General features: G+C 45.0%; 1 protein-coding gene across 2 annotated transcripts in view; it reads right to left on the bottom strand.

Annotated features, from left to right (window-relative positions):
* LOC126281204 (synaptotagmin-11) overlaps positions 1–12,164 on the bottom strand; it is a 1,096,906-nt gene that overhangs the window by 205,584 nt on the left and 879,158 nt on the right. The gene's annotated exons all lie outside the window — the stretch shown is intronic.

Raw genomic sequence — 12,164 nt, 5'->3', positions numbered from 1 at the left:
GTAGCAATTTTAATGGCCAGTAGTGTACCTTATAAACAGACACTGAAGTTTTTGTTTAAATGCTGCATGGATCCTGCTCTCTCACTTGTAAAGAATAGAGGGATAGAGTTCGTGCTACCGCAGCCATTGATTGTTAAACTTGCTATCAATAACTTCTGACGTCAGTCATCTTTGGTTTGTGATGGCTCTAGAGCTTGCAGTGTGTGCGTGTGTGTTATCTTCGCGGGGTTTCTCTGAAAACCGAGGTGTTGAAGCACTTAATTGCTCCAGTTTTTCCTCGAAAATGGAAAGTTGTGCTGTTTCCGAATTGTCGGCAATTGTCGACGACGTACCCGGTTGCATTCCCGTAAGTTATTTGAGCTTTTAAAGTTCTTATTTTTAATCATTGAATCCTGAGCACGTTGTTTACGAATAGGAAACTTGACGAGAGAGTGTCGTGTGGGAGCTGACGAGACAGATGGAGAGATACGTGGCCTCCGTCGCTTCTTCCGTTGTTGTGGTCGGACAGACTCGGCTGAGCGTCGGCCTCGCCCCATCTTAATTAACATTCACGCCGAGGCGGGTCTCGCCTGAGAGGGATTTGGGCGGATGGCACGAGGCTCTGGCTGCGGGGGCCGCTCTAAGCCTGGGTCCCGGGATTAGCTGCTGTCAGCGGCAAGTCGCGCCGGCTCTGCCTGCCCGTCCACGGAGGCCCGCTAAGATCCCGCCTGGGTATAATGCGCAAGGCGAGAACTGCTCTTGCTCCGATTCAGGTTCAGGCTTACCAGGCGGCATTTCTTCTGCTAGCAGACGCACATTATGCAGTCTGCATTTCAGCAATTAACCTCATGAATTGCGATTTTTTAAAAATCGGAAATCCCTTTCTCAACACCGTTTTGCCGACAGGAAATTGTTACGTGCATAAATTCCTTTGGGGCTCCAGATGGTGACACCCCTAAATGCAAAACGATAGAAGTGACGTACATGTACAGACAAAGAAATGACTACATTTCAGAAAAAATGGATAATTTATTCCGGAGAAAGAGCTACAGAATCTGAGCATGTAAATCACGCGGTGGTCCATCTCTAACCGTTAGGCAAGCAGATATGCTGTTTGGCATTGATTTATTGATTGTTGAATGTCCTCCTGAGGGATATCGTGCCAGTCCAACTGGCGCATTAGCTCGTCAGAATGTCGAGCTGTTGGAGAGCTCTTCCAGTAATGTTCCAAACGTTCTCAGTTGGAGAGGGGTGGTTCGAATGGCTCTGACCACTTTGGGACTTAACTTCTGAGGTCATTAGTCCCCTAGAACTTAGAACTACTTAAACCTAACTAACCTAAGGACATCACACACAACCATGCCAGGGGCAGGATTTGAACCTGCGACCGTAGCGGTCGCGCGGTTCCCGACTGTAACGCGTAGAACCGCTCGGCCAACACGGCCGGCAGTTGGAGAGGGACACAGTGGCTTGCGGAATACGTAAGTATGTAGATGTAGACGTTGGTGGCTAAGGTAGGACTGACAAAAATGAAGACAAGGAGAAACAGCTCTTGCTGTGTGTCGTCAAACACTATCTTGCTGAAATGTAAGCCCAGCATGGCCCCGCCCGGATGGCCGTGCGGTCGAACGCACGGCTTTCCGGAGTGGGAAGGAGCGCCTGGTCCCCGGCACGAATCTGCCAGGCGGATTTGTGTCGAGGTCCGGTGATCCGGCCAGTCTGTGGATGGTTTTTAGGCGGTTTTCCATCTGCCTCGGCGAATGCGGACTGGTTCCCATTACTCAGACTCAGTTATACTATGTCGATGATTGCTGCGCAAACAAGTTCTCCACGTACGCGTACACCACCATTACTCTATCACGCAAACATAGGGGTTACACTCGTCTGGTGTGAAAAGTTCGCTGGGGGTTCAACCGGGGGCCGAACCGCACAGGTGTTCGGTGTGGGGCGGCGGAGGGATGAAGTGGACTGCGGTAGTGGGGTTGTCGACCACTGCGGCTGCGGCAGGGACGGAGCCTCTCCGTCATTTCTAGGTCCCCGGTTGACATACAATACATACAATACAAGCCCTGGATGGCTTGCCTTGATGGGCAAAAACACGGGCCGTAGAATACTGTCCGCATACCACTGCATTGTGAATGCACCGCGGATAACAACCAAAGGGGCCGTGCCTGCGGTATTTCAAACAATATGAAATGAGGTTGGTGGCCCTGAGCTACGTTCCCTTCGACTCAACGTTGTAATATTAAAAGTTTTGGCTGTTTCTGTTGTCTAGGAGCTGCGATACGTAATTGCCGCATTACGGACCAAATACTGCTGAGTCTACAGTATACGATAAGAATACACACATGAATCGAATGGTCGGAATTTTCTATCACTCGGCAATTGCGAATTCTGAACGTATGAAGATTGCAATTAAATAAAATCTGCAGTTACTATCTTAACGACTTTATATGATGAGTACGATAGTAGAAGTACTTTAGACAGTGCGGTTTATTTATGCAAAACGCTTATTGGTATCGATGGTCCAGCAAATAAATAAAATATAAGTTGAATAACTGGGAAACAATAGATTCCTAGAGCACGCAATTAGTTATGAACCACAACCCAGCTCGCGAGATATTTCCTTCCAAATGCACACTACGTTTCCACTGTAGAAACCACGTAAATCTCACAAGTGCACAAGTCGGCACTACGAAATGTTTCTATCTCCCGCGACTATGCGCAAACTGCTCCCCTCCAAGTCTTCCCCCGCGACCGTGCGTCCCTCGCGCGGTCGCCTCCAGCACTCCCGGACCTCCGTCCAGCACCTCCTCCTGTCCTGTGCCGTACTCTCCAGAACTACCGCCCTGCTCGTAACTACCTCGTGTCGTCCTCGGAGACGATTGCTGTGGTTGGCTAGAGTGCTGCCGTTCTGTCTTCAAGCCAACGCCCACGCACAAACATAAAGAAACATACGAAATACTGGATTTACATTTAAATAACTTGAAATTAAATAAATATTGCTACGGCTGGACCATAAACACCCTCTAACACACATTATTAGATACATAAACAAATTAAATAAACATACACTACTGGCCATTAAAGTCGCTACACCAAGAAGAAATGCAGGTGATAAATGGGTATTCATTCGACAAATATATAATACTAGAATTGACATTTGATTACATTTCACGCAATTTGGTACCATAGGTCATGAGAAATCAGTACCCAGAACAACCACCTCTAGACGTAATAACGGTCTTGATACGCCTGGGCATTGAGTCAAACAGAGCTTGGATGGCGTGTACATGCGACCATCGTGATGCTGTAAACAGAACCTGGATTCATCCGAAAAAAAAATGACGTTTTGCCATTCGTGCACCCAGATTCGTCATTGAGTGCACAATCGCAGGCGTTACTGTCTGTGATGCACCATCAAGGGTAACCGCAGCCATGGTCTCCGAGCTGATAGTCCATGCTGCTGCAAACGTCGTCGAACTGTTCATGCAGGTGGTTGTTGTCTTGCAAACGTCCCCATCTGTTGATTCAGGGATCGAGACGTGGCTGCACGATCCGTTACAGCCATGTGGATAAGATGCCTGTCACCTCGACTGCTAGTGATACGAGGCCGTTGGGATCCAGCACGGCTTTCCGTATTACCCTCCTGAACCCACCGATTCCATATTCTGCTAACAGTCATTGGATCTCGACCAACGCGAGCAGCAGTGTCGCGATACGATAAAACGCAATCGCGATGGGCTACAATCCGACCTTTATCAAAGTCGGAAACGTGATGGTACACATTTCTCCTCCTTACACGAGGCATCACAACGTTTCACCAGGCAACGCCGGTCAACTACTGTTTGTGTATGAGAAAACGGTTGGAAGCTTTCCTCATGTCAGCACGCTGTAGGTGGCGCCACCGCCGCCAACCTTGTGTGAATGCTCTGAAATGCTAATCATTTGCAAATCACAGCGTTTTCTTCCTGTCCATTAAATTTCGCGTGTGCAGTACGTCATCTTCGTGGTGCAACAATTTTAATGACCAGTAGTGTATATCAAAGGAATAGAACAAAAGGTAGCCCAGTAGCCTAATGTCTCTGTGCATTCTAAAACACAGAAAATATTTAACCAGCTGATTCATGAATACTACATATCGGATGCAAATAAATACGTAGATGAATAAGTATATTTATAAGAATGCTGCTTCCATTTTTTCGTGTAACTGTGGAGTACTTACGGCCTGACGCCTTCGGTAGTAATCGGCCACTTTGACCTCCTATAACTGATGTACTATTCAAATTAGATGCCTGTTTACACCAATAGCTTTCTACAGACTCGTAGATCGACGAAATTGGATGAAGCGTTTACATTTTGGAAATAGTTTGCTCGACGTGACTTGTCTAATTTACAGTCCGATACTAAACTTTAAGCTAATAAAGATATTGAAAATCTGATTACACCATTACAATCGTGGTGCAAATAATTGTAATGTACATGTTTCTTTTTGAGGTATCATGATTCTTATATGAACTGTGAAATGTCTGCCATTAAGGTTTCACAAAGTCCGCCACTTTTGGCACTCCCGGCATAGAAATCTCCTCCATCGACACAAAGCACCGTCCTCGTCGCAGTGTCAACATGGAGTTCCCAGCCACGCGACCGCTGGACCCCTCTTCCTTCGGCCAACGTCGGGCGCCACGTGGTCAGGTTGACTCGGTGCCCCAACGTAGACTCCTAACTAAGGTACGAGCATATCGGATTGGTTCCCAAGTATGTGAGTGGCTCGAAGACTTCTTAAGTAATAGAACCCAGTACGTTGTCCTCGATGGTGAGTGTTCATCGGAGGTGAGGGTATCATGTGGAGTGCTCCATGGAAGTGGGAGTGACTGTAGGAAGATACAAGATGACTTGGATAGGATTTGTGATTGGTGTAAAGAATGATAGCTAATTCTAAATATAGAGAAATCTAAATTAATGCAGATGAATAGGAAAAAGAATCCTGTAATGTTTGAATACTCTATTAGTAGTGTATCGCATGACACCGTCACGTCGATTAAATATTTGGGCGTAACATTACAGAGCGATATGAAGTGGGACAAGCGTGAAATGGCAGTTGTAGGGAAGGCGGAAAGTCGTATTCGGTTCATTGGTAGAATTTTGGGAAGATGTGGTTCACCTGTAAAGGAGACCGCTTATAAAACACTAATACGACCTATTCTCGAGTACTGCTCGAGCGTTTGGGAACCCTATCAGGTCGGATTGAGGGAGGACATAGAAGCAATTCAGAGGCGGGCTGCCACATTTGTTACTGTTAGATTTGATCATCACGTGAGTGTTACGGAAATGCTGCAGGAACTCGGGTGGGAGTCTCTAGAGGAAACGAGGCGTTCTTTTCGTGAATCGCTGCTGAGGAAATTTAGAGAACCAGCATTTGAGGCTGACTGCAGTACAATTTTACTGCCGCCAAACTACATTTCGCGGAAAGACCACAAAGATAAGATAAGAGAGATTAGGGCTTGTACAGAGGCGTATGGGCAGTCCCTTTTCCCTCGTTCTGTTTGGGAGTGGAACAGGGAGAGAAGATGCTAGTTGTGGTACCCTCCGCCACGCACCGTATGGTGGATTGCGGAGTATGTATGTAGATGTAGATGTAGGCTGCCGAGCGACCCGCGCCCACCGAGCGTCCTGTGCAGCCGCCCCAACTCTGAACATTTAATATTTCCAGGGCGCCACAACTCGCCCGTTACCTCAGATGCTATGAACAGAAATGACACCGCAGACCATCACTTCTAGTCCTGCTGCCATCTGGGCCCTCCCCAGCCACGTCTTCACTGGCCACGAAGGGTCAGTTCGAAGTGAGACTCATCACTGAACACAGTTCTACTTCACTCAATGAGGTTCTAGGCCCAAGGTGTGTCTGGAGACGCTGTGGAAAACACTGAAATAACAACCTGACTGTCGGCGCCAATACAGCCTGACAAGCAGGAATGATGGTCTCGGGTGCCTTTCACTTTATAGTAGGATCCCTCTGGTTGTCAACCGCGGCACCCTTACAACATAGCGGCATGTCGACGATATTCTGATCTCTACTTTGTTGCTCTTCGTGGCCAGCAATACTGGACTTACATTTCAGCAAGGTAACGCTCGCACACGGCGAGAGTTTCTATGCTTATCTTCGTGCTTGCCAAACCCTTCCTTGAGCCGGCCAGTGTGACCGAGCGGTTCTAGGCGCTTCAGTAACGCTACGGTAACAGGTTCGAATCCTGCCTCGGGCATAGATGTATGTGATGTCCTTGGGTTACTTAGGTTTAAGTAGTTTTAGGTTCTAGGGGACTGATGACCTCAGGTGTTAAGTCCCATAGTGCTCAGAGCCATTTTTAAACCCTACATTGACCAGCAAACTCACTGGATCTCTCGCAAAATGAGAAAAATGGTTCAAATGGCTCTGAGCACTATGGGACTTAACTGCTGAGGTCATCAGTCCCCTAGAACTTAGAAATACTTAAGCTTAACTAACCTAAAGACATCACACATATCCATGCCCGAGGCAGGATTCGAACCTGCGACCCGGTCGCGCAGTTCCAGACTGTAGCGCCTAGAGCCGCTCGGCCACACCGCCGGCTGCAAATTGAGAAAGATTGAAGCATTATGGAAAGGTTCCCCTCGAACCAACTCAGGATTCTGACGATCTAACACGCTAATTGGACATAATTTGGCACGATATCCCTCAAGAGGACAGCCAACAACTCTATCAGTCAATGCCAAGCCGAATAACTGCTAGCATAAGGAACAGAGGTGGACCAACGCATTATTGGCTTGCTCAATTTGTGAAGCTCTTTCTCTCCAATAAATGATCCAATTTTTCTGAAACTGTAATAATTTGCCTGTCTGTACAATTCGGATAATTTTTTGTGGTGTGCCGCCTTTTTTTTTTTTTAGATTATACAAGGCATACAGAAAACAGAGAAATAGCAGTGTATAGAGCATATCTGGTCATTATGGGTACAGTCTGTGATGCGGCAAACGTGAATTCATTGAAGTTTTTGCAGATGCTGCTGCTGCTGCCGGTAAAGATGTGTGTCTGTCCGACTGTTAAGAAACTTTTTTCTCAGGATTTCGAAATTTCCGTCTCATACTAAGATCTGCGATACCTCGGCGATGTACCATATTTACGCTTTTACGTCACTGCAATCAGAAGATACAGACATTTATGTAACATATTTCGACACTCGCAAGCTCACTCTTTGAAACCTGTAGGGCACTTCCAGTTGACCAAGAATCATGAAAATTGGTAGGAATCAAGGTTTTGCATTAAAAGTAATGGAACAATATCAGAAAATAGTTAATTTTTAATTATATCACACGAAAAAAATACTTTGTTGGTCTTGCTATCCGACTGTCTGTCTGTCTGCCTGTGAGGACCCTTTTTCTCAGGAATGGCTTGACGTATGAAGCTGAAATTTGTAAAACATGCTTAAGTTCATGGTATCGTGGCATCGTCAATGCAATGAAACGCTACGACTGTTTATGTCCTATATATTGATAGCTAGCCAGTATCGATAACGAAAAACAGGCAAAAATCATCGGAATTCTCGATTCGTGGTATGTATGACCTATCTATAGATATAATTAAGTTTGTATGGAACCCTCGGTGCGCTAGTCCTACTTGCACGCAACCACTTTTTTTTTTTAATAATAGTGATACATGTTGCCCATTACTTAAGAGTAAAGATCCTTGTGAACCAACCACCATCTACAATTTAATTATTAGCTAGTCATTGCAACATAAAAAACTTCATTTTATGTTTATATGCAGGGAAGACCACCGAGACAATCGATGGTCTAAATAAAGAAAAAGACAAATTGAACATGAGATAGCTATTCTGAGATACAGAAGACCAGTTATAATGAAGGCAGACTGTGAAGAGGATCGTGTGGTGGGTCATTATGAAAGACGGAATACTGACAATGATTATTTTACGTATATTCACATGTACCTTGTGAAGTTTTGGGGTTTTTTATTACCTCCATGGCCCGAATATTGTGGAGTTATCCTAGTTATACAACATGTTTATGTGATTTCGCGTAAGGATCGTCGGTTCACAAACGTGATAAGTAAAATTAAAAAAAAGTTGATTATTTTGCAAGTTGGTTCATTCCATTGCCTGTCTGCAGGCGCGAACTAATTATGTGCTAAAGAAAAAGAAAAAAAAAAAAAACAAGATGAAAAGTCTTGTAACGTTTTAAGGTGTATGTGAATACACGTATGTTGGTTAAAATATGCCAAGATGGGTTTTCTGGATGGCCTGAGTTAAAGAAATGAATAAAGGGTTTTCACACTGAGAAACATCTAGGCTAGTCGTAATACGGTGGCGGGGCATGTTACCACTTAGACGTTGTCCGCCAATACGCGTCATAGCGATGTTCCTGCCGGTCAGACATGAGAAACGTTATCAGATTCTGAGGGATGTTAGTAGATGTAATGAGCTGTTTGGATATGAAATTGAAAATGCAGAATTTATGCTAGTTCGTGATGAAACATGTGGAGAAGCTTTGATTTCCCAAATGGATGGAGATATTTCTTCGCTGTGTGGGCGATCATGCATTCCAGATCGGTGTGGCCGAAAATTTTGCAGTTGACCGGGCAATACTGTGTAAAACAGTGAAAGGTGTCATAGATCAGATAGTTTTAAAAGCTCACGACTGGATTCGATTCCCACCTAAAATGAAGGAAATTGATACTCCTAAGCTAGAATGAAAAAAAAAATCGACTTCAGACTGATGTAGAGGCTTTGGATTCCGCTCAAACAGAAATTAGAAAACCAGCACAACTTGGTGATGAACATATCTGTCGCAAAGGTTACGCCTCTATTAATGAGTAGGACACGGTAGATGCTGCTGAGAAATTTATAGCATAAGTGCAGAATGACCTGGTAACGTGCACGATACTAGAATGTGGAGGCGTACGCCAATTAGAAATATAATTTCATGGTACAGCGGCGATATTTGCTTCCTTTTTGATTCACGATATGCAGTATCTATATCGGTTAAGTCAGTCCATTTAAGCCAGTAAGAAATTCTTATCAGCCACGATTCAATTTGGTCCATACCTGAAAAAGAACGACAGTGGCTAGAGCCTTTGGTCAAATGAAGCAACGATTTCCGATTACCTGTAACTGCCTAACTCTTTCTTTAGAGAAAGTCCAGAAACTAATGGCAATCATTTCGAGGACAGTAATCACGCAGAAAAAGAAGAAGAAGAAGACGAAAGTGGGAGTCCTGATGAAGATGAGCCTATCAACAAACAGATGGAGTGCATTGGAAGCAAGGTTCGTGGTGAACAGAAGCGGCAGCATTTATTTGAGTGTTTTTTCTTGGTTTACCTGCGTGCTATTCAAATGTAATAAGCAATGTAATTATGATTGAAAGTCACGCAATTACAACATAGCATGGAAAATATACAAATTGTATTTTTATTTATTTCTGTTAGACAATAGCGAAAGGAATAGAAAGGATGTGGTAATACGAAACGTTTAGCAATACTATATCTATATTTCAATCTAATAGTCAATTACAGTACACTTGTCTCCTGCAACTTTTCCTAGCTTTTTCTTTTCGTTTTCTGTATGAAGGTTCTACTCGCCATAATTCCAACTGTTTCAGCAGGATAAGTCTCTGAAGTTGCGATATGGCAAGTCTTTTGTTTCCTCCGTTTCATACGCTGCAAGGGTTTTCATTCCAAGTCGAATGGAATTTGCAGTTATCGATTTTTCTGTCGCAGGAGCAACAATTCGGCATCTAGGTACATACGACATTTCCGTCCCGATCATCATTTCCATTACAGTTTTTAGTAGCGTTTGATACGTGCTTGGCATCGACCAAAATAGCTCCTGGAACCTTTCTAGAAGTAGGTGTATCTTGCTAGGAGAGCAATACCAATGAATCCATTTCCCAGTTATTAGTTTAATCGGTTTATTTCCTGTTTCCTTCAGATCGGTTTTCTTTTTTATTCGACTCCTCACATTAGTGAGTAGTATATTAAGCTGTGAACGCTGTAATGTTTGCCAGTCCCGTGAGAATATCCCTATGCAATATTATTCCATGTATTGTTCTTTCCTTCGGTATCCTAGATTTTTGTGACACAATGATATGTCCACATACCACATTAATGAACAGTGCATTGTTAAATGTGATCTTGAAGGCATCTTCACTTTCATTAGAAGACATGTCGATAACTGGCTCTTAAACTAGCAAGACCCACACGTCACGATCCTCTACGTGCAACAAGGGATGGCAGTTATCACTGACAAAACCGGTTTTCGGTTGTATCGGTTCTTTTCAACGCCAGTTTAAGCTGAGCATTAAAACTGAAAAAATAACTGGTTTTTGAAATAACCAAATTTAGGTTTTTTTATTTCCATTATTTCCTGTAATAAATCTAGAAATCGAACAAAGATTGAAAATTATTTGACATCAGTTTCGAGTTGCGTAGAATCAAAATATTAAAATAAATACGCAAATAAAAGAAAACTTTGTCCGTCCACCGTTCTCTGCTTTACTGTAAAATTGAGAAGTGGCTGAATACTAAAAATAATCACCAGTAATCACCTACTGATACTAATTTTTTGAAAGTCTGCTCTGTTATAATCGAGGCTCATACCACTGTTTGGGCATTACAAATAGTCAGTGCTAAAGGGTGAAAACTTAGGTTGAAGAACTATATTTTCCATGTTAATTAGTCAGTTTTCAAATCTACAAATAGGTAAAGCCATATTATATAGACATAGGCAACAGATCAGCTACTTTGTATATTTTATTGTAAACTACGGATGAATTGTTAAGTGTCTTCTCCTTAAAATTTAAAGATTAAAAACCGTGTTGATCGCAACTTTTTATTTTTATTGGAGTGACCGGTTTCGATTCTACTTAAGAACCATCTTCAGACCCCAGTACGGTGGGTGGACTCTGTGGTGCAACTTGCGCCGACCCAAGACGCAGTTATTCCACGTGTCCTATGATCGCGTCTCTTCTGCTGGCCAGTGATTTCCACACATTTCTTTCCCAGGCGATTTCATTTCTCACTTTGTCAGTTCGCTTAGTTGTCATCATCTTTCTATACAACCACATCTGAAAACTCTTCGGGTGTCTCCGCTTCACGTTTTTCCACAGTCTATTCTCAGAACTACACTCCTGGAAATGGAAAAAAGAACACATTGACACCGGTGTGTCAGACCCACCATACTTGCTCCGGACACTGCGAGAGGGCTGTACAAGCAATGATCACACGCACGGCACAGCGGACACACCAGGAATCGCGGTGTTGGCCGTCGAATGGCGCTAGCTGCGCAGCATTTGTGCACCGCCGCCGTGAGTGTCAGCCAGTTTGCCGTGGCATACGGAGCTCCATCGCAGTCTTTAACACTGGTAGCATGCCGCGACAGCGTGGACGTGAACCGTATGTGCAGTTGACGGACTTCGAGCGAGGGCGTATAGTGGGCATGCGGGAGGCCGGGTGAACGTACCGCCGAATTGCTCAACACGTGGGGCGTGAGGTCTTCACAGTACATCGATGTTGTCGTCAGTGGTCGGCGGAAGGTGCACGTGCCCGTCGACCTGGGACCGGACCGCAGCGACGCACGGATGCACGCCAAGACCGTAGGATCCTACGCAGTGCCGTAGGGGACCGCACCGCCACTTCCCAGCAAATTAGGGACACTGTTGCTCCTGGGGTATCGGCGAGGACCATTCGCAACCGTCTCCATGAAGCTGGGCTACGGTCCCGCACACCGTTAGGCCGTCTTCCGCTCACGCCCCAACATCGTGCAACCCGCCTCCAGTGGTGTCGCGACAGGCGTGAATGGAGGGACGAATGGAGACGTGTCGTCTTCAGCGATGAGAGTCGCTTCTGCCTTGGTGCCAATGATGGTCGTATGCGTGTTTGGCGCCGTGCAGGTGAGCGCCACAATCAGGACTGCATACGACCGAGGCACACAGGGCCAACACCCGGCATCATGGTGGGGGAGCGATCTCCTACACTGGCCGTACACCTCTGGTGATCGTCGAGGGGACACTGAATAGTGCACGGTACATTCAAACCGTCATCGAACCCATCGTTCTACCATTCCTAGACCGGCAAGGGAAGTTGCTGTTCCAACAGGACAATGCACGTCCGCATGTATCCCGTGCCACCCAACGTG

This window comes from Schistocerca gregaria, chromosome 7, assembly GCF_023897955.1.
Source record: "Schistocerca gregaria isolate iqSchGreg1 chromosome 7, iqSchGreg1.2, whole genome shotgun sequence".
NCBI classification, from domain to species: Eukaryota; Metazoa; Arthropoda; class Insecta; order Orthoptera; family Acrididae; genus Schistocerca; species Schistocerca gregaria.
This window is presented reverse-complemented; position numbering and strand designations above follow the sequence as displayed.